This window comes from Rhincodon typus, chromosome 15 (genome assembly GCF_021869965.1).
Source record: "Rhincodon typus isolate 14 chromosome 15, sRhiTyp1.1, whole genome shotgun sequence".
Taxonomy (NCBI): domain Eukaryota; kingdom Metazoa; phylum Chordata; class Chondrichthyes; order Orectolobiformes; family Rhincodontidae; genus Rhincodon; species Rhincodon typus.
In genome coordinates, this window is record NC_063346.1 from 41,673,977 (window position 1) to 41,696,956 (window position 22,980).

The following is a 22,980-nucleotide window of genomic DNA, read 5'->3' on the forward strand; positions in this document are numbered from 1 at the left end:
AACTAGGATCACACATGTGAGGTGTACACAATATAGTTGATACAGCTGAAGTTAAAATAGAAGATGCCTTCCAATACCAATTTCAAAATTGAGGCTGGGTGATGAGCTGCGTGCTGTCTAATTTGATTACTTAGAGAAACATTTGTGTTTTCACTTAGCGTTTGCATCTCTGAATCTGAATATATAATCATGCAAAACGGTTGGGTTCTTTCAAACATAAATTATATTAGTTTTAAAACAGTGATGGGAAAGGATAGGCCAGAGCTAAAAGTTCTAAATCGAAGGAAGGCCAATTTTGGCGGTATTAGGCAAGAACTTTCAAAAGTTGATTGGGGGCGGATGTTTGCGGGTAAAGGGACAGCTGGAAAGTGGGAAGCCTTCAAAAAATGAGATTATAAGAGTCCAGAGACAGTATGTTCCTGTTAGGGTAAATGGCAAGTCCGGTAGATATGGGGAATGCTGATGACTAGAGAAATTGAGGTTTTGGCCAAGAAAAAGAAGGAAACATATGTCAGGTATAGACTGCAGAGATAGAGTGAATCCCTAGAAGAGTATAAAGGCAGTAGGAGTATACATGAGAGAAATCAGGAGGGCACTTAGGGGACATGAGATAACTTTGGCAAATAGGATTAAGGAGAATCCAAAGGGATTCTACAACTACATTAAGGACAAAAGGGTAACTAAGGAAAGGATAGGGCCCCTTAAAGATCAGCAAGGCCACCTATGTATGGTACCGAGGAAATGGGGGAGATAATGAAAGAGTATTTTGCATCAGTGTTTACTGTGGAAAAGGACATGGGAAATAGAGAACATGGAGAAATAAATAGCGATAGTGGAGGACTGGAGAATTGCTAATGTTGTCCCCTTGTTTAAGAAGTGTAGCAAGGATAATCCAGGTAATTATAGACCAGTGAGCCTGACGTCAGTGGTGGGGAAGCTGCTGGAGAAGATACTGAGGGATAGGATCTACTTACATTTGGAAGAAAATGGGCTTATTAGTGATAGGCAGCATGGTTTTGTGCAGGAAAGGTCATGTCTTACCAACTTGATAGAATTCTTTGAGGAAGTGACAAAGTTGATAGATGAGGGAAGGGCTGTAGATGTCATATACATGGACTTCAGTAAGGCATTTGATAAGGTTCCCCATGGTAGGCTGATGGAGAAAGTGAAGTTGCATGGGGTCCAGGGTGTACTAGCTAGATGGATAGAGAACTGGCTGGGCAACAGGAGACAGAGAGTTGTAGTGGAAGGGAGTTTCTCAAAACGGAGAACTGTGACCAGTGGTGTTCCACAGGGATCCACGTTGGGACCACGTTTGTGATATACATAAATGATCTGGAGGAAGGTATAGATGGTCTGATTAGCAAGTTGCAGATGACACTAAGATTGGTGGAGTAGCAGATAGTGAAGGGGACTGTCGGAGAATGCAGCAGAATAAAGATAGATTGGAGAGTTGGGCGGAGAAATGGCAGATGGAGTTCAATCCAGGCAAATGCGAGGTGATGCATTTTGGAAGATCCAATTCAAGAGCGAACTATACAGTAAATGGAAAAGCCCTGGGGAAAATTGATGCACAGAGAGATCTGGGTGTTCAGGTACATTGTACCCTGAAGGTGGCAACGCAGGTCGATAGAGTGGTCAAGAAGGCATACGGCATGCTTTCATTCATCGGACAGGATATTGAGTACAAGAGTTGGCAGGTCATGTTACAGTTGTATAGGACTTTGGTTCGACCACATTTGGAATACTGCGTACAGTTCTGGTCGCCACATTACCAAAAGGATGAGAATGCTTTGGAGAGGGTGCAGAGGAGGTTCATCAGGATGTTGCCTGGTATGGAGGGCACTAGCTATGAAGAGAGGTTGAGTAGATTAGGATTATTTACATTAGAAAGACGGAGGTTGAGGGGGGACCTGATTGAGGTCTACAAAATCATGAGAGGTATAGACAGGGTGGATAGCAAGAAGCTTTTTCCCAGAGTGGGGGACTCAATTACTAGGGGTCACAATTTCAAGGTGAGAGGGGTAAAGTTTAAGGGAGATATGCGTGGAAAGTTCTCTACGCAGAGGGTGGTGGGTGCCTGGAATGCGTTGCCAGTGGAAGTGGTAGAGGCAGGCACGATAGCGTCATTTAAGATGTACCTAGACAGATACATGAATGGGCAGGGAGCAGAGGGATACAGATCCTTGGAAAATAGGGACAGGTTTAGATAGAGGATCTGGATCGGTGCAGACTTGGAGGGCCGAAGGGCCTGTTCCTGTGCTGTAATTTTCTCTGTTCTTTGTTCTTTGATATCTTGAAAAGGGTCCATGTTACTGAAGAGGTGGTGCTGGATGGCTTAAAACACATAAAGTTGGATAAATCCCTGGGGTCTGATCAGGTGTACCCTAGAACTCTGTGGGAAGCTAGGGAAGTGATTGCTGGGCCAATTGCTGAGATATATGTATCATTGATAGACACAGGCGAGGTGTTGGAAGACTGGAGATTGGCTTAAGTGGTGTCACCCTTTAAGAAACGTGGTGAGGAAAAGCTGGGGAACTATAGGCCGGTGAACCTGACATCAGTGGTGGGTGAGTTGTTGGAGGGAATCCTGAGGGACAGGATTCACATGTATTTGGAAAGGCAATGACTGATTAGGGATAGTCAGCATGGCTTTATGTGTGGGAAATCGTGTCTCATTAACTTGAGTTTTTTGAAGAAATAATGAAGAGGATTGATGAGGGCAGTATGGTAGACGTGATCTAAATGGACTTCAGTAAGGTGGTTGACAAAGCTCCTCATGGTAGATTGGTTAGCATGGTTAGATCACATGGAATACAGGGGGAACTAGCCATTTGGATACAGAACGGTCTCAAAAGTGGAAGACAGAGAGTGGTGGTGAAGTGTTGCATTTCGGACTGGAGGCCTGTGACCAGAGGTGTGCCACAAGGATCGGTGCTGGTCCCACTGCTTTTCATCATTTCTATAAATGATTTGGATGTGAACATAGGAAGTATGGCTAGTAAGTTTGCAGATGACACCAAAATTAAAGATGTAGTGGACAGTGAAGAAGGTTACCTCAGAATACAATGGGATCTTGATCAGGTGGACCAATGGGCCAAGGAGTGGCAGATGGAGTTTAATTTAGATAAATGTGAGGTGCTGCATTTTGGAAAGGTAAATCAGGGCAGGACTTAATGGTAGAGTCCTGGGGAGTATTGATGAACAAAAAGACCTTGGAGTACAGCTTCAAAATTCCTTGAAAGTGGAGTTCCAGGTAGATAGGATAGTGAAGAAGGTGTTTGGTATGCATGCCTTTATTGGTCAGTGCACTGAGTACAGAAGTTGGGAGGTCATGTTGCAGCTGTATCAGTTAGGCTACTTTTGGAATGCTGTGTTCAATTCTGCTTTCCCTGCTATAGGAAGGATGTTGTGAAAGTCAAAAGGGTTCAGAAAAGATTTACAAGGATATTGCCAGGGTTAGAGGGTTTGAGCTATCGGGAGATGGTGAATAAGCTGGGGCTATTTTCCCTGCAGCATCGGAGGCTGAGAGTCATAGAGGTTCATAAAATCATGAGGAGCATGGATAGGGTGAATAGACATGATCTTTTCCCAGGGTGGGGGAGTCCAAAACTAGAGGACGTAGGTTTAAGGTGAGAGGGGAAAGATTTAAAAGGGACCTAAGGGGCAACTTTTTCACGCAGAGGGTAGTGCGTGTATGGAATGAGATGCCAGAGGAAGTGGTGGAGGCTGGTACAATTATGGCATTTAAAAGGTATCTGGATGGGTATATGAATAGGAAGGGGTTAGAGGGATATGAGCCAAATGCTGGCAAATGGGGTTAGATTTATTTAAGATATCTGGTCAGCATGGATGATTTGGACCAACAAGTCTGTTTCCATGCTGCACAGCTCTATGACTCTATGCGCTATTATATTCCAGTAAAGACGATTTAGTCATTCATGCGGGTTTTCATCTTTACTACATGAGCATTATGCATCACTGGGTGGTGGTTGGGTTTGGGGAGGAGGGGGGTGAGTAGCAAGAACAGAACTCACCTGATTTCCATTTCATTTAAATGAAGAGGCATGCAACTATCTCCATCTCAGGGTCCTGTTGTGCAGAAGTAGCATCCTACCTCTGGATCAGAAAGTGCAGGTTCAAGTCCCACTTCAGAGCACAGCAGTATTTCATAACAAATTTTTAAAAAATTCCCACCAGATTTTCTCCGCCTAGATGATGCCACATTTAGATACTGAAGATTCAAATCTACTCCAGGATGTCTGCATAGAAATCAGCATATGTCAAATGTATAAATATTACAGTTTTCTTGAGATAAAAAGCTAACAGTTCAGGCATCTACTGAACATTATCATGAAAGGAAGATAAACTAACTACGACTGAAAATATTGTTTAAATAAATTTGGTACTGTTTAAAAATGTGATATTTCCATATACTGGAGCATAACGTATACCCTTTAATAGTATGGGGATTCTTAATTACGAACAAATAACCTTTCTGGTACTGAAATTGAACTGTTAAGGGTATAGAATCTCATACTTCCAGATTTTGATTATATTTAGAGTTTTAAAAAGCAATTGGAATACATTTTTTCTCTCTCTTTTATTCCAATCTGTTTTCCCTGCTCTTTGTTTTGCTTACTGTACCTGATTTCTCATTTGAATAAATATTACTAACATTTCCTCGTTCAGAATTGGTGATACACATCAGCCATTCATAAATCAGATTGGCTGATGCAATTGCTTCAAACATGCAATTGCTTCCCCTGTTGATAGAGATCTTAAATGTTCAGCAGGGGGTGCTGCACTTTCTTGACACTTGGCTAACAGTAACTGCCAGTGCAAAGTGTACAAGAAGCAAACAGCCATTTGGCCCATTGTATCTTCAAGAACAGCTGTCAGAATGAAGATATTCCAGGTATGGAACTCTAAACAACTTCTCATGGATGACACTATAGAAAACACTATTTGCACAAGAAATTCTGAAATAAACAGAAGAGTGACAAATCTTTAAAAAAAGCTCAACAATTCTGAACAAATAAGGTCTGAATTTAACTGAATTGGAATGAAAATCATAAAATGCAAATGGTAAATTCTACATGTTAAAGACAATTTTTCCCAATAAACAAAGTTTGCACAACTTTCTAACAAGTTGTTGAACTAAGTATAGTTAACATGAGTTTATAAACCATACAAAGAACCACAGTAAAATGGCATAGGGAAGAATGAATATCAAACTTTGCAGCTTCATCACTGAATATGCATGCAAGACTTCTAAGTTTTTTATGGTTGATATCTAAAAATATTTAAAATTCTGTATTGTTTACATAAAAGGATTGATCAGTCACTAACACAAATGCAATTTACATGTAGATTACCTTCAGCAATAAGTCATTTAATGTCAAAGTGTAGCCTCAAGAAAAGGTAGTAACATTTGAAGAACTCTGCCAGCAACCAACACTTTGAACTCTTTTTAATTACAGTTTGTAAATTAAATATATTTCCTGCAGCAAGATTTCTACAATTAGCATTGCTACTAAAGAATTCCAAATTAATACACAAGAAAATCCAGATCACAGCTTCTTATAATATGTTTTGAATAACTAAAACAGGTTATTTAATACAAATTATTTTAAATCTACTATTTATGAGATACTGGGCCCAATGTTATTAAGTTACACAAGTCTGAAGAATATACAACGCAAAAAGCAATTGCAGCTGTTTTTATTGGAACATTCAACTACTTCCATAACACAAGAGGCAAATAATGTAGCAAGATTTCCACTGAGTTTATGCTTTCAAGCAAGAACTTTATTTGTTTTGAGGCACAGAAGCAGTTTCCAGTTACGAAAAGTTATTGGTAGTGGTGAAAAACCTTTGCTGCCTCAGCTTGGTATTCTTTTCAAAGAGAAAGAAGGAGAAGTATTCAAGCAAATTACTGACAATAAATAGAGAAGCCTAATAATCTTTTAACCTGGCACATTAATCTTTCCAAAACTCAGAATCAAAACATTTCCTGTGTGCATTCCTCCTATTGTAAGCACCTCAGGATATGCTATCAAAAAGCAATACAAAATGTATTAATAAATTCTGACTAACAGGGAGTAACTTTGCGGATAAAACTTAGACCCAAATATTGCAATGTCCGCACAAATGGTTCAAGTGGGCTTCATTGAACAAAGGTGGTGGGCAGAATTTTCTGTTTCCTCAAGTGGTAGTGGCAAAAGTGAGAAAGTTGGTAAAATACTTCAAAGATAGAAAATCAGATTCTGAACACTAAGAGAAACATTTTTGGTTTTCCCCTTAGAATTAAATGGTGAGTTCTGATTCTTGTTAATGAGTGGTGATTACCTTGTTCCCATGCATTTATAGTTCATTATTAGTTACTCTCACCTCATTTCTATGCGGCTCTCAACTCCTATCTATTTCCTGAAAAAAGCAATGGCACCGATTCCGTGAAAGTCAGTGTGGCTACTTGACATCAGCAGCTTGCTTCAGAGATAGCAGGAACTGCAGATGCTGGAGAATCTGAGATAACAAGGTGTAGAGCTGGATGAACACAGCAGGTCAAGCAGCATCAGAGGAGCAGCAAGGCTGACGTTTCGGGCCTAGACCCTTCTTCAGAAATGGGGGAGGGGAAGGGGCTTCTGAAATAAATAGGGAGAGAGTGGGAGGCAGATAGAAGATGGATAGAGGAGAAGATAGATGGAGAGGAGACAGACAGGTCAAAGAGGCGGGGATGGAGCCAGTAAAGGTGAGTGTAGGTGGGGAGTTAGGGAGGGGATAGGTCAGTCCAGGGAGGACGGACAGGTCAAGGGGCCGGGCTGAGGTTAATAGGTAGGAGATGGGGGTGGGGCTTGAGGTGGGAGGAGGGGATAGGTGGGAGGAAGGACAGGTTAGGGAGGTGGGGACGAGCTGAGCTGGTTTTGGGATGCGGTAGGGGGAGGGGAGATTTTGAAGCTTGTGAAGTTCACATTGATACCATTGGGCTGCAGGGTTCCCAAGCGGAATATGAGTTGCTGTTCCTACAACCTTCGGGTAGCATCGTTGTGGCACTGCAGGAGGCCCAGGATGGACATGTCGTCTGAGGAATGGGAGGGGGAGTTGAAATGGTTCGCAACTGGGAGGTGCAGTTGTTTAGTGTGAACTGAGCGTAGGTGTTCTGCAAAGCGGTCCCCAAGCCTCCGCTTGGTTTCCCCAATGTAGAGGAGGCCACAATGGGTACAGCGGATGCAGTATACCATATTAGCAGATGTGCAGGTGAACATCTGCTTGATGTGGAAAGTCTTCTTGGGGACTGGGATGGGGGTGAGGGGGGAGGTGTAGGAGCAGGTGTAGCACTTCCTGCGGTTGCAGGGAAAAGTGCCGGGTGTGGTGCAGCTGGAGGGGAGTGTGGAGCGGACAAGGGAGTCAGGGAAAGAGTGGTCCCTCCAGAAAGCAGATAAGGGTGGGGAGGGAAAAATGTCTTTGGTGGTGGGGTCGGATTGCAGATGGCAGAAGTGTCAGAGGATGATGCGTTGGATCCGGAGGTTGGTGGGGTGGTACGTGAGGACGAGGGGGATTCCCCTTTGATAATCCACATTTATCAATATATCACCATTTACATAATACTCTTGTTCATGCATTTCACACTGAAGTATATAACTTCACATTTAGCTATGTTGTACTGTACCTGCCATTTGTTAGCCCACTCACTCAAGTAGTCTAAATCACAGTGAAGCTTCCTTGCACCCTCTTCACAACTTTTAATCCCAACCAGTTTTATGTCATTGGCAAACTTGGAAATGTTGCATTTGGTTCGCTCATCCAGGTCATTTACATATATTGTGAATAACTGGGGCTCAAGCACTCATCCTTGCAGTATCCCACTAGGCACTGCATGCCGGCTGGAAAAATACCCATTTATTTCCATTCTCTGTTTCCTATCTGTCATCCAATTTTCAATCCATTCCAATATCGCCTATTCCATGTGCTTTAATTTTGCTCACTAAACACTTACGTGGAACCTTATCAAAAGCCTTCAGAAAATCTAAATACGCTATATCCATTGGTTCTCCCCTATTTATTCTATGAGTTGCATCTTCAAAAGACTCCAGTGGATTTATTAAGCATGATTTATCATTCATAAACCCCTTCTGGTTTTGTTAAATGTCTTTAATGTTTTCCAAGTGTTCTGTTAATGCACCTTTTAGAATAAGCTTTAGTATTTTCACTGCTACTGATGTCAGGCTAACTCATTGGTAACTCCCTGATTCTTCTCACCGTCTCTTTTTTAAACAGTAGGGTACATTTGCCACTCTCCAATTAGAAGATGGAGGCACTTGCCCTTGCAGAGCATTGAAAATCATTAACTTTCTCTCTGTACCACTGTGTGCTGCATTTCACCTTGGGATGTTGGCAGGCTGCTATCTCATTCCAGGCTGGCTGAGTCTGGTGGCCTGGTATACTTTGCTAGTCAGCAGGAAAAGCACTACCCTCCTTTCTACCACATGCCTCCAGATCCAGTTGGTGATCTAAGGTGCAAACTCATCTTTCTGAAGCATTTTCTTTGGGATAAAAGTGCTGGACTATAGTAGGAAGAGCAGTCCTTGGTTTGCAAACTTGAAACACTTTGGAGTAGGGATTTAAATACGGCATGAATGTTACAAGGCACCCACATCGGCAAGTACTTCTGCCTCTCCTGCCACATAATTCCACCAGACTGCCACTGGAGAGGTCAGTTGCATAATGAATGAGCTGAAAAGATGAAGATTGTATGAAAACAGTCAGCATGGGATTATCAGGAATATCACAGAAGCAAACACATTGCCATGAAAATAGGAAAGTTCAACCTGTTCGTTTACACTGAAATTAATAAAATTCCCTTTTGCTAACACAAAACATGGCAATGCTAAAATTCAGGAAGAAACATACCTTTTGATCACCACACATCACTAATAAGGGAATCAGTTACAATTTAGTTCAACTTTTCAAATTCATTTGAATATTGTCATAAGAATTTACTTTTGATTGCACAGATTAAAGTGAGCAGTAAATTAAAGGCTGTACATACATAATAAATGAGCTCATACACCAAAGCACTGTGGTGCTTAAGCATATGGGGACAGGATTATTTGGTAGCTCAGGTGTTTAGCTTAAGGTTTTTTCAGTAAAAGTCTGGTGTCCAACTCTTCTAGATTGTTACAATTCATCAGCAAGGATACCTTGAGGGTAATGAGCAAGACGCAACTAATATGTAAGGGTCTCCTCCTCCACTGACTCAACAGGCTGCTCTGGATTATGACAGGATAATGAACAACAATGATCACGGGAAACATGTAGGGCTTTTACTTCCTGATGCATCTTGACATCAAATGTACTCTCAGAGTCACAAAATTCCCGAATACTTACAGCACATGAGGCTATGTAACCTGTTGTGTCAGTACTGGCTCTCTGAAGGAGCAATTCATCTAGTGTTGTTGCCCTGCTTTCTCCCAGTAACCCTATAGATTCTCTCTTTTCAGATAACAAATGAATTTCCTCTTCAATGCCTTGACTAAACCTACCTTCTCCACACTCTTGTGCAGTGCATTCTAGATCTTACTACATGAGAAGTTTCTCCTCATTCGTTATTGCTTCTTTTGCCAAATACATTCAGCCTGTCCTCTCTGGTTTTCAAACCTTCCATTAATGAGAACAATTTCTCATTATCTAATTTTGCCCGACCCACTGGTTTTGAATACATTTATCCAATCTCCTCTCAATTTTCTGTTCTCCAAGGAAAACAATGCCGACCTTTCCACTTAAATAGTGTTTTATCAGCTGGAATCTCCTGCATATTCTCAGTAGACATCCTGTGAAATGTATCCTCTCCTGATTTTCCAGCTCTCAGACGCACTTGAGTTATATTGGGAGCAATGACTCTACCTATCTGAATATATCCCAGAGGAGTCTGTCCCATTTTTTCTTCTTGAAAGTTAGAGTTTGGACAATAGATGTAAATGAAGTATATTTGTAAGTGAACCATTCGGCACATTGTGTCTGCTTTGGCTGAAATAAACCAGTCATTCATTCTAATCCCACTTTCCAGCATTGGTCCATAGCCTTGCAGGTTAAAGCAGATCAAGGTTTTCTTTTAAAGTAGGTAAGGATTTTCTTCTCAACCAGCAAACCGGGCAGAAAATTTCAGACACCCAGCCACCCTCAGGGTCAAAATGATTTTCATCATGTTTCTTCTAATCTTTCCAGAATTATCTTCAATCTGTGCCCCTTGGTATTTGACCTACCTATGAGGGGAAACAGGTCTTTCCTGGACACTCCATCTGAGGCCTTCATTGTTTTGAACACTTCAATTTTTTTTCTTGCATTGTGTACATTTTCTAATTTCATGACCAGACCAGTAATTCTTGACTGGCAAGACTATGGCAATTAATCATTATTTAAATCTCCAGCCATGCAATGATATACACTAGCTATGTTAAAAATATAAAATTACAGAGATTGATATTTAGAATGGAATGATAAAAGCACCTCAATTTTATTGTCATGCTACTTTAAAATAAATCAGTTAATTTAGCAACTGGATCTAAATTCTTTTGAAGCAATAAGAAAATAGTTTTTGCCAAGATGTCATTAATTGACTAGCTTAAACCTGTTATTAGGCTCAAAAGTCTTTTTCAGATTAAAGAACCTACAGAAGACATTAAAACAGTTGTTGCTGTTTCATTATTTTCTTAAAACATTCATGGAAAATACCTTCTTTAATCATAACCTGTAATCACTACTGCCTTCATTTGGACGGCAATTCTAACTGTAGGAATAACTGTTTTAGCAGAAATTCTGTTTGATTTTCAGGAATATTCACCTGAAAGCATTTCATACAAATTGTGGAAAGTGGGTTTTAATAGAAAATGTCTGTTTGACTGTGAAATACAATGTAAAGGAGACAAAAACAAACTGGCTTATGATATTATTTTAAATTGGATCTACCGTGCTATCAAAAATGATTTGTTACTTCTTCAAAAACTATTTAATGCAATAGGTAATTGCCAATAGAAAGTGACACAGAAAACCATGGTGAGTATTCTAGATTGCAAACATAATAAAACATGTAATTTGAGAATGTGTAATTTAGAAAAATATTTGAATAGAGGAATAAAATTATTTAGTAATTGGAAATTTAGATAATGGGCATAAATAGTTCAATAAGTGAATATTTTGGACTTCTTTTTATTACCTACATATTTCAAGCTTTCTTCAAAAGGGACAAATCAATAAAGAAAGCACACAAAATTCAAACAATTAACATTAAAAAATGATCAATAGCTGCAAAATTGGTCTGAGATGTTTGAAATCAAAACCAAACCAGGAAATTAAACAGGTGCAAGCAACTGTTACAGCAGAAATAAAAGTGTATCATTTCACAGTCAATAGTCTAGTTGTCTTATGTTTTAAGAAGGTGACCAGACAAATCTTGCCAGGTACTCTCTTCAATGTAAATTTTAGCCAAAATGCACAATTTCTAAATGGAAGGGAAAAGACAGGAGAGGCTTGAAGTTATACAGCACGATTCCGAAACTCTCAAAACTGTGCAGTGCTTTAGAACCAATAAAGCACTTTTGAAGTGTAGTCACTGCTGTAGTTTTAGAAACACAGTAGCAAATTTGCATAAGTCCCATGAACATATATGAAATATGGACCAGGATATGAAATATGGACCAGGTGAGAAGTCCCCTATTCCTTTTGAACAATGCCATGAGATCTTTAACATTCACCTAAAGAGGGTGGATAGGCCCTTGTTTCACATCTCATCTGAAAGGCAGAAACTCTGACAGTGTAGTACTGACTCAGTAATGCACTGGAGTGGGACTTGAACTCACAACATTCTGATTCGAAGCAAGAATAATCACAACTGAGCCATGGCTGACAATATGGGTAAAAATCCAGAATAACTATACAGAAGACCTAAATTCTTTTGTGTGTGTAAACATTGGTCTATTTTAAATAAAAGGCAAACATTTAAAGGCATTTAATTATCATATCTAGTTAGGAGCTACAAATTACATGTATATTTTATGCCTTTGAAGCCAAAGGTATTGTATTGCATAGTACAGAAGAGAAATTGATGCCCTACTTCCATAAAGACTGGGAATGACAGCCAAAATCATGTTTGAATAGATTGATTGAGAGAAATTTTAAAGTTAATGAAATAGTACAGTGAAGAGGTTTATTGTGGGACTTTCAGATAGTACAGCTGCAACTGTTGAAAGCTCTGTCGGTGATGGACTGAACAGGTACTGACTAAGACATATGGTTCAGGATCATGGAAAATATTGCATAGGTCGAAGAAGAAAGAGTGCCTGAAACTTTTTAGCATGTTGATAAACAAGGAACAAATACTTGAATGACTTCTAGTACTAAATAATGGGAAGATCAAAACTATTGACTATGGTTTCTGCCACAAACTGCATCCCTTAACCATTGAGCCTAATCCTTTCCTTAGAGGTTTTCTGAACCGGAATTTAACCGTTTGCAACTTTGAAGTCATATTTGGCATTGGGACTACCCACTTCCTATATAAAGTCATCTGGCACTATGCTACCATACCTCATCTGCAGCTGAAACTCTCATCCATGGCTTTGTCACCTCGAAACTTGACACTTTTTCTAGGCACTTCTGACCAGCTTCCCATCGTCTTCCTCATGAAAACTGGAGCTCATACAAACTTTGTTGCCTACATGGTAATTTGCATTAAATCTCATTCGACCTGAAGCCCTGTGATGGGTGATTTACATAGGCTCCCAGCTCAAAGTCTCTATTTTAAAATCTTTTAAAATATTTTAAAATGTCTATTTTGAAATCTCTCTATGGTTTTGACTCTGCCAGGTTCTGTAAACTCTTAACCCCAAAACCCTTTGAGATATCTGTGCTCCTTCGATTCTGGCCTCTTGTGCATCCCAATTTTAATTGCTCACCATTAAAAGGAGGGGGTGAAGGATAAAGCAAGGAGGCATTTCTTAGATAACTATGCAGTGACAGGAAGATCTGCCAACTACATTCAGCCAGGTAGAAGTCAAATCAAAAATGGATGGCTGTGAGTTCTGATGTTTTTCAGAATACTTTCCACTTCACAGAATGTGATACATTAACCCATGTCAACAGGCAAAAATGCTACATCTCTAATTTTACAAATGATGAGAGTGATAGCCATTCTTCAGACAAAATCCATGAAAAGAACAGATAACAATTTGTTTATCCTCAAGTTAATTTATGGCTGAATTAGTATGCACCTTTTTCAAAAAAATAAGGATTTTATCTCATTTATGTGAAACTTGATCCTTTAACATAAAATTAGAGAACTTAAAATTTTATAGAATCTATGAACCTATAATAAATGATACATAGCCTGTCCTAACCAAATGTAAGAGCTCACTTCTGGTGCACAGCTATACTTACTTTACAATCGAAAACTGATATTGTGTATACATAGTTGCAAAAGTGGAATAGAATGCAATGTACACCATGCCTCATTCTATCAAACTACAGTAAACATTCTTTAACCATGAACTTCAAAGGATATTTCCCACAATCTTTCTATGGAATTGTAACTAGCAGGAGCTCAAATGCTCGAGAATATTACTTGTTCACAAAGAGTAGAAACCTTGGGAGAACTACTCAGTTATTAAGACGTAATCGACAATTGAGTTTTTTTCTGACTTATGTAACATTAACCATAAACCCAAATTTTACAAACACTGTATTAAATGTGTGAAAATGTAAGAAGGCCATGTGCACTTTTAATGCACGCAAACGTTTTCAACAACTTCACGGTCATAACAGTATATATTACTAGCAAAAGTCATAATAGGTAAAGTGGCCCTCACCCCCAAAAGGCTACTATATTGTTCAGATAAGACTTTGGAGGTTACAGGAGCTTCTTTGAGAGTCTAGCATGTTTCACTTTTTGGATTTTTGTTATGTCCATAGAATCCTTTTTAAGTACATAAAGACAAAACAACCTCAAAAGACAAAACACCTCCACATACTGGTGATCTGTTGTGCTTATTATAATATCACATTTTACCACTTCCTACTTCAATTCAATTATATTAAACCATATCTGAGTGGGCAATTTGAGTCTAATAACCTGTCCATTAACTAAAAAAAGACGTCAAGTTTCTTGTTTAAAAAAAATGAAAGAACTGTGGATGCTGTAAACCAGGAACAAAAAGTTGCTGGAAAAGCTCAGCAGATCGGGCAGCATCTGCGAAGAAAAAATCAGAGTTAACATTTTGGGTCCGGTGACCCTTCCTCATATGTATGTGGATCCGCATACATGGTAATGATGTGAGTATGGGATGATAGCACAAGAATATAATGTCCTCTTCATTATATTCTGCCACTTGCAACAGTTGGCTGCAATATGCCAGACAGGATTTAATTGGCATTCAATCCTAGTAGATGAGATCTGGGTGCAGTGATCATTCACTGACAGTGAATTTGTTAGCACTTGAAATGCTAGCAATCCATTTCTGCTGGGACATCCTGGGATTCTGGCACTGGCATAATCTTTGAGGTCCAGCCCTTATGCACCTGGTCAAGTGTTGGCCATCTGGAATTGCTCTTCACCATACCCATCGTGGGAGAGTAACCACAAACCAATTCTTCCAGGGCACATAGATGGCATGGCTGACACTTCATTACACATATATGTGTCATAGTCTCAAATATATTGTTATTTAGCGTCCAAGCCACCCAGCTTACCTGTTTAGCCTCCCGTCTGAGGGAGTGTTTCACTTTCCTCAATGCTCAGTGTTATCCTAAACCTAACCATCATTCAACTTGGGGCCATCATGTCCAGGGAAGCCTTCAAACGGTTGAAAGTTCTCACTTTTATTCAGCACCAACAGAAGTGAATAATAAACAAAGAGAAACTGCATTTGCCTCTCAGAATAGAAATGGATTGCTTGCCTTTCAAGTGCTAACAAATTCACTGTCAATGAACGATCACTGCACCCAGATCTCATCTACTAGGATTGGATGCCAATTAAATCCTTTCTGGCATTTGCAGCCAATGCCAAAGAATTCTACATTGCATAAGGCAATGTTCGATATCTTCATCTGCCTCCTTGGAAGACTGCTATTGCTCTCTCAGCTCTTCAGTGTACATCACGTCCCCTCCTTAGCTGCTTCAAGTTTGCATGGTGCATCACACTCTGACTGGAGTGTACTGCAAGGTCCCCCCAGAGCAATTTAGACTCAGAACCTCACTTTCATCTTGGGCTCAGTCAAAAATTACCATTTGATAAGATCATAGCTGATCTGAATGTGGCCTTAACTTCACTTTTTTGCCTGTTTTAATAACATGCAACTCCTTGTCAATCAAGAATCTATCCAACTCTACTTTCAGTCCTCTCCAAGGGAGCTAATTTCCAGATTAATGACCATCTGAAAGAAAAAAAAATTCTTCATCTCCATATTAAATGGGAAATCTCTTATTTTTGAACTATATCCCCTAGTTCTACACTACCCTGTAAGAGGAAAAAATTTTGTACTATCCACTCTGTCAAATTCCTTCAGGAATTTATATGTTTTAATAAGACCACCTCTCATTTTTCCAAACTCTAATTAATATAGGTCTAAGCCATTCAAGTGTAGAAAAATAAGAATATTAAAAAAATATTTAAAAAGTAACGTACCTACCGAACCTAGTCAGCTGGCTTTTCCTGTCAGGAAGTTCTTTGTTAAACAATAAGCTAACCATGGCCATATCATTTCCCATAACTTGAACTAAAACAAAATGGCTGCAATAAATTTGTACCTTGTGCTAATCATGGTCTTTTTCAATATCTACAGTTTATGTGAATTTCACAAGCCAACCTGAACAGCATTAACCAAAATCAACTTCATAGAATTTTTCAATGCATTTTTCTCACAAAATCCTAAAAATAGTTACGATAAACAATGCCTTCAATAAATGAAACCTGCTATAGTTAATAACATTCCATTTTGTGATCCATAGTATTTAACTGCTTTTTATCCTTTCACTGTATGACTAGCCACAGGACTGACCTCCAGCTAGCTTTGGCAGTTGTTCTATCAACCTGGTAGATTTCCTTACAGAAAATAAATTAAAAAGGTGTGACCTTGCTGAGGGCTCTAAGTGAAAATGAGGTACATCTTGTCAGAAGCTGAAGAGGCTATTTGAAACAAGGTTTGTTCAATTTGAAAGGCTGCTGCTTCACTTAGATCAAAAGTAAAGATAAAGCAGCAGGATGAAAAGGGCGAAACATTTTCACCAAGTGAAATTAAAAAAACGACACTGAAAACCCGTTCAGCAACACAGTGGCCTTTTTGTATATTTATCTGGGCCTCATCAGCCACACCTTGCCCCTGTGCTCCAAGCATTGCCCCCTGTTGAATACACAAAGGTTGTCATGTCAGGGAAATGATGAGGATTGCTCACAGATATAAATCGTAGGACATATTTGCCAGACAAATACTACACCCCTTCCTTTCAGCAGGTCACCTGAGAGACATTTAATCCTCCCATATTTGACACACACAACAAAAACGATAGGCATATCTCTTGATCTATGCAGCTGGACAATCAGCAATAGGACAGGCAAAAACTTTCTCCTGGTTGCTATGAACGCAAAAGGATATATGTTGCTCAAATGTTTCGCATGGCTATTTCAAAACACCTTATGTACACAACTTTTAAAAATATAGCAAAAGTTTAATTTAGTTTAAGATTCAATGTATTCATCTTCACGAAAGTAATACATGCAGCTATTTAAAGCAGTAAGCAGTAAAAAGCTCACTTGCTGTGGGATCAAAGGTTACAAATCTGTTCCGAGTAATTATTTCTTTGAAACATAAATAAAAATTTTACGCAATATTTAATTTATTATTATAGTGGTATTAAGTATTTTAATGGGATCTTTTCTTTGGAATTTTTGTAAGATGCATAGGCATGTTAAATTTTTTCCAAGGGAGCAATGGACAATTCAAAATATAAAATACAACCAAATAAATTTTCTGCTTATTAGCCATGAATCAGTCAATATTTAGCCCAAATCATAGAAGGTTGTGACCTTAGCGTGCAGTACTTCTCAATGAATTGATTTCAAATTATTTCCATCAAATTGTTTCAGTTTTCTTAGATTCAGTGAAAGGATTTGCTGGTTACATTTAGATTAACAACCTTCAGCAGCTTCAGTGTTACTTTAGAATGGGGCCATGTTTCAGTTAAAGGCTTATTTTTGTTCAGTATCAGAGCATACAATAATTTATTGGCTTAATTTCATTACAAATCTAACTTGGTTTAAATCTTCTCTTTAGATGTAACATGATAAATAAAATGGTAGTTCGATCTGTTTAGGGGACAAACACAAATGTGGAGGTGGAAGGTAGTTGGGGAATGTTAACTCACAGTCAGAAAAGTAGCCCAGTGTAGGGCGAGCCCATCTGGAAGCAGTAGTATGAGGCCTTACAATTTTAGCAGCTGAATTTCAGTAACACGCTGCTGGCTAAATTTCTAATAATCGTCTGCTCTATTTGGTCGTACTCAGGCCAGTGGTAAGAAGGCAGTCAAGTCTCAGTGGGGCTATATTTAAAACAAAACCCTACTGATTTTGCGTGTGTGTTGTTGCCTGCAATTTAAAATTGCAGTCTGTGTGTTTGGAGTGAGAAGCCAGCAGGTAAGTTGCCTACTACATTTTAAATGCCACCACACCAATTTCCTCTGATTAGAGAAAAATAAAACTCACCCCTGGATGTCTATTGGGAACCATTAACAGTGTTTGAAAATGCACTTCAAACATTACTTAATCATTAACACACAGTGATTGCTGTTAATGATGTTAATGGATGATGCACTAACACAATTTAGCTAAAACGGTAGTTAAAAGAATGTCATCTGAATATATTAGTGCACGTGAATGAATGTGGAGGGGAAGGAGAGAGGAGAATTAGTGTTACTATTGCCATAAGTAAATTTTGGTCTGAAATGATGCAAAAGCCTTGAAGTGACCTATATTTATAAACATACTGTTAGATAACAGTCCTCACCATAAAGGGATTTTCCCAATTACTGCAAGGCACAGTGTTAAAAATAGATGTTTGCATTTTTTACATGTATCAGCAAATATGTCATTTTGAGACACTGAATAATAATCTGTTTGGAAATTAGGGGTTTCCCACAATTAATGGCAGCCGCACTCTTCTGCAGTGGAAAGAATCTGAAACGCTGTTCCTTTATGTCCACACAAGCTGTGAAATTACCTAGGGCTGAATCTTATGTTTTTATAGCTAAGCCCAAGTTGAGTTGAGTTTTTTTTTGATATTTTGATGCCATGAGGTTGAGTGAGTTCTCTCATCATATTTTGCCAAACTCTCCTCATTAATTATCTAACACACCCCTACGCATTTCTTTTGTTCAATTTTTATCCCATTTCATCATGTGTCATTTCCATACCCGGATGTATCATGGACTGCAGCGGTTCAAATGGACAGCTCTCCACCATCTTCTTGAGCAACTCGGGGTGGGACCAGCCAGCAATGTTCATGTTGCCTGAGTAAGTAAAAAAAAATACTATACAGGAGGCCATCCCACCCCCATCCAGATCCAAACAGCAAAATTACATCTTCAGCAGCTCCACCATCTGCTCCACCAGAGCTCTGGTTGAGGCTTGGGCAGCAGTAAGGCTGCACGTAGTCATGGGATTGTGTAAAGCTGTCATGAGCCATTAATGCAGTGGGTATACCTTGTCTCCCAGAAAACAGCATTGTAAGGTCTGCAGATCCCCGAACATCAACTTCTCAAGAGTGCTCCAGGATGCAGAAATCATGGCAGCTGCCAGAAAAGTAGGTACATACCTCCAGGAAGTAGGACAGTGATGACACATCACCTGAACATTAATGGAATGGAATCCCTTCCTGTTGATGAACTTTGCAGTGTTGTATGACAGACCTCTTGGTGCCACATGTGTGCAATTGATGGCATCCTGCACATGACAGAACCCACCAATCTTCCTGAATCCAATTGACGGGCTGCAGCACTGACCTTGTCTTGGGGGATTCAAATTGAGTTGGTGCCAGAAAACTCTGGACCTCTGAGCATCCCATACATCCTGAGGGGCCCTTCCGTAGCTAGCTCTCCCTGAGCCAGGTGCTCCTTGTCTTCTGCAGATTCCTGCTACTGCTCCTGGCCTTGCCACCAATCCTGCTCCTCCTGCATCCACCTTTACCTTCCTTTGAATGCTGTAAGTTACACTAAAAAATTAAGAATGTCAGATAATAGAGAATGGATGCGCAGTTCAGAATCAGTAAACTTCACTTTTGAGCAAAACCTTGTGTTTTGCCCTCAGCCTTCTCATTTTCTAAACTAACAGAGAGACCAGGATTGAAAGAGGTTTCATCTCCACCCTACAAGGTTTGCCCATGAGACCAAATATTTGCAGGAGAGGCTGCAATAGACAGTGGATGTCCTCTTCAGACTGACCAAGACCTTACAATGTCTGATGAGGAAATCCCTTGTGAATCATACCCTCAGGTCACAATACTACAGTGGGAAATAATCCAAAACAAGTTCAATCAAATCTGTCAAGAATAAAAAAAGACCTGTAATGTGTTGCTATTTATTGGTATCTAGTCGAAGGTTGGCCAGACAAAAGGCCCAGTGGGTTAGCCATGAAGATTTATTTTAATCATTTCACCAATGCAGATGGCTTGTTGGTACTGGATGACAGGCTAGTTGTTGCAGCTTCACTCAAAGATGATATCCTAGGCAAATTGCACCAGAAATACTTGGGTTTACCAAGTACAGAACCAGATCTCAGACACTGATGTAGTGGTCAGGGATTCCCAAAAGAGATTGAAGGCCTCATTCATTCTGAAGAAGTCACACTTGTCTCGAAATGTTGACTCTGTTTGTCTCAACAGATGTTACCAGACCTGCTGAGTTTCTCCAACATATTCTGTGTTTGTTTCATATTTCCAGCATCCTGCAGTATTTTGCTTTTATTTAAGGGCCTCATTGCTGACTGGGAAACTTGTGCTATTTATAGACCTGAACACACACCACTACTGATCCTCAGTTCTTACTACACCAGGCCATGGGAATGAGTGGGAACTTACCTATTTATGTTTGGCAGTCCTTATTCTAGTGCCATGGAATGTACTTCCCCCACTGGAAGTTAAAAAGATTTTATACTGTGACCATGAATGCAGTTATCGGGGTCTTTTGTGAAATGTTTACTACACATGGGATCCGTAGTCATATCTGACAATGACACAACTTGATGGGTTTTTTAGTCAGTATACAGCCACTTCTGGATTTCAACAAGTAACCAGCTTCCCAAGATATCCACAATCAAATGGAAAAGCTGAACAGGGGGTACAGATGATCAAATCCCTTTAGAGAAAAGTTATCGACTTTTATACAGCATTGCTACATTACTGGGCCACCCAACTCCAGCGTGGGGTGAAAACTGAATACTTAACTTCACGATGTATCAAAAAGACTAAATTTATAATACAGTCCAAAAGACTGTAAAAACGTTTCTAAAAAGTCCAAAATTAGAGTGCATAGTTTAAAGTAAGAAGGGTAAGATTTTAAAAGGACCTGAGGGGTAACATTTTCACACAGATGGTGGTGTGTGTATGGAACAAGCTGCCAGAGAAAGTGGTGGAGGCAGATACAATTACAATATTTGAAAGGCATCTAGATGGGTATATGAATAGGAAGGGATCAGAGGGATGTGGGCCAAATGCTGGGAAATGGGACGAGGTCAGATTGGATTGTCTGGACAAGTTAGACCGAAGGGTCTGTTTCCGTGCTGGATGGCTATGGCTCTATGAACAGTACTGTCGGCAGCTATGATAGATGTCACCATACATAATGGTTACCAGACCTGGAACAATGGCATTGGGTACGGAGAAGGGACCTCAAAAGGAGTGGTACGGTGTGCAAGAGTTGATGGACTAGCAGTAATTGTACATTGTCCATATAGTGAGGATAGTTGTGGAGAGGAAACACAGGAACCTTGTCTCACCATTACCATTAGCCATTAACATTTCATGTTGTTTTTCAGACTGTTCAGAGATGTCATCTTACACCTCTGGAGCAGGTTGGGGACTTGAACCTAGGCCTCCTGGTTCAGACCAATAGCATTCCATTGAGATGAAACTAACGAGGAACGTCATGACAGTAATTGTTCACAGACCATTCAAGATGAAGATTAGAATCAAGATCAAAACAATCATCACTCCAAAGATCCACCAGTCTTCCAAGTCCAAAAAAAAAACACTTTCCAGAAGGATTATGAGATGCTGAGATTGCTCCGAATTTGAATTTGAGTTTGAATTTGTGAAGTCAGAGATTTTGGAGTGTATTGGTAGGGATAAATATAGTACAGTTATATACATTAATGTATTCTGGGTTAAAACTAAAGGAAAACTAAAGGAAGATGTTATACAAAATAATCATTCCAAAAGATTAATGTTTGAGGTATACTGACCTCTGCCCAGTCTGTGCTGTACACAGCCTCTGGGTGAAGAATCAGCTAGAGTCTAGTCACATGTCTAAGAATGAAGTAATGTGTACAAAATTACTGTAATGTAATAAACTATATCTTATCATGAAAAATAAGTGCTCTTCTGGCGATACAAAATGATGGTCTATCCTCCAGCACAGGCCACTGAAAGACCCTTAGATTAGTATATGGAGGAGGATTGGTAGCAGCTCTCTACTCCAACTACAAACTACTAGTGGTTGGTACCCAGGCATCATATCATATAATAACAATAGCTACAATATCTTGAAGTGCACTTGCTAAACTGGGAGATGATACTTCAATATAATCACTGATCCTCTCTTAAAAGACAATCATTGATGGATAAGAAACATTGCAAAGAGATCTCAATCTGTAAATCTTATCTGTAGGTCTGGAGAAGGAAGCAGCCTTTCACTGCCAAAGATGCATGGGCACATCATTGCTCTTGATGATGACAATGAGAGATGGACTTAAGCATGCAGTCTTCAATGTCACTGGCAAGAACAATCTTCATCCTGCAGACTTTCCTATAGATGGTACAAGTGCACAAAAGCAGACATAGCACAATTTTGGGTATATATTTACAAAGTTCTAAACTGTGATATTTACAGGGTGAAATGAAATGTTACTATTGTGAACCCAGTAAGGTAAAATGGCACCAGCCCCCCTTCCAAGTGTCCTCCCATGTGACCTCAGACAAGGTGAAGACAAGCTGCTCAACTGTTGTATCGTATGGCATTGAGGAGCGTGGTGGACAGCATCATCATGCAGGTACCTTAATTCAGTCTGCAACCTCTATATTTCAAAGGTGGCAGTTGTCACTGGCAGAAGTAGAACAGATGAGAGCTCTGGCAAAAGGGTTGGGGAGCTGGCAGAAGATGAAGGTGCTGAGATGATTTCAGTTTCTTGACCCTGCTCATTCATGAATTCACAGCCCTAAGTTGGCTTTTAGTGGATTTGGTGGGGCTAGCTTCTGGGCAGTCATCCATTCCAGCAACATTATCCAACCCTGCAAACATCCTGTGAAGGAAATGCAACTCCCCATGTTTTTGATGACTGTCAGTGCTCATCCTCAGAATGGACAGCTCCAAACTACTGAGTGAGCCCTAACCTTTCCACAGACATATATGTTGCTGTGGCATGTATTCCAAGTGATGCAGCATGTATCACTCCGTGAGATTGGCCATTGTCTTGTGGTTGAAGCCATATGGTCATGTCCCTCAGACAAGATGGAATTTATCACTGCAATGGACTCCTCCATTTGCATGAATGAGCTCACATGCTGTTTGAAAACCACATTTAGGACTGATGGTTTAATTACTGTGCTCTCAATAGGCTGACTCCTGAAACTCTCCCTCCTTGCCCACTGGAGCATCATGGTGAATTTCCACCTCCTTGAAGGGGAACTGTTCACAGATGTCTCCCTTGTGGATTCTGCTGTGAT

General features: G+C 39.8%; 1 long non-coding RNA gene across 1 annotated transcript in view; it reads left to right on the top strand.

The window, feature by feature from the left end:
* Positions 1–21,575, top strand: part of LOC125485072 — a 58,225-nt gene extending 36,650 nt beyond the window's left edge. The window contains exon 3 of the long non-coding RNA XR_007263837.1: positions 21,075–21,575. This is a non-coding gene — a long non-coding RNA (uncharacterized LOC125485072). The remainder of the gene's footprint in view (positions 1–21,074) is intronic.
* Positions 21,576–22,980: the final 1,405 nt, after the last annotated feature.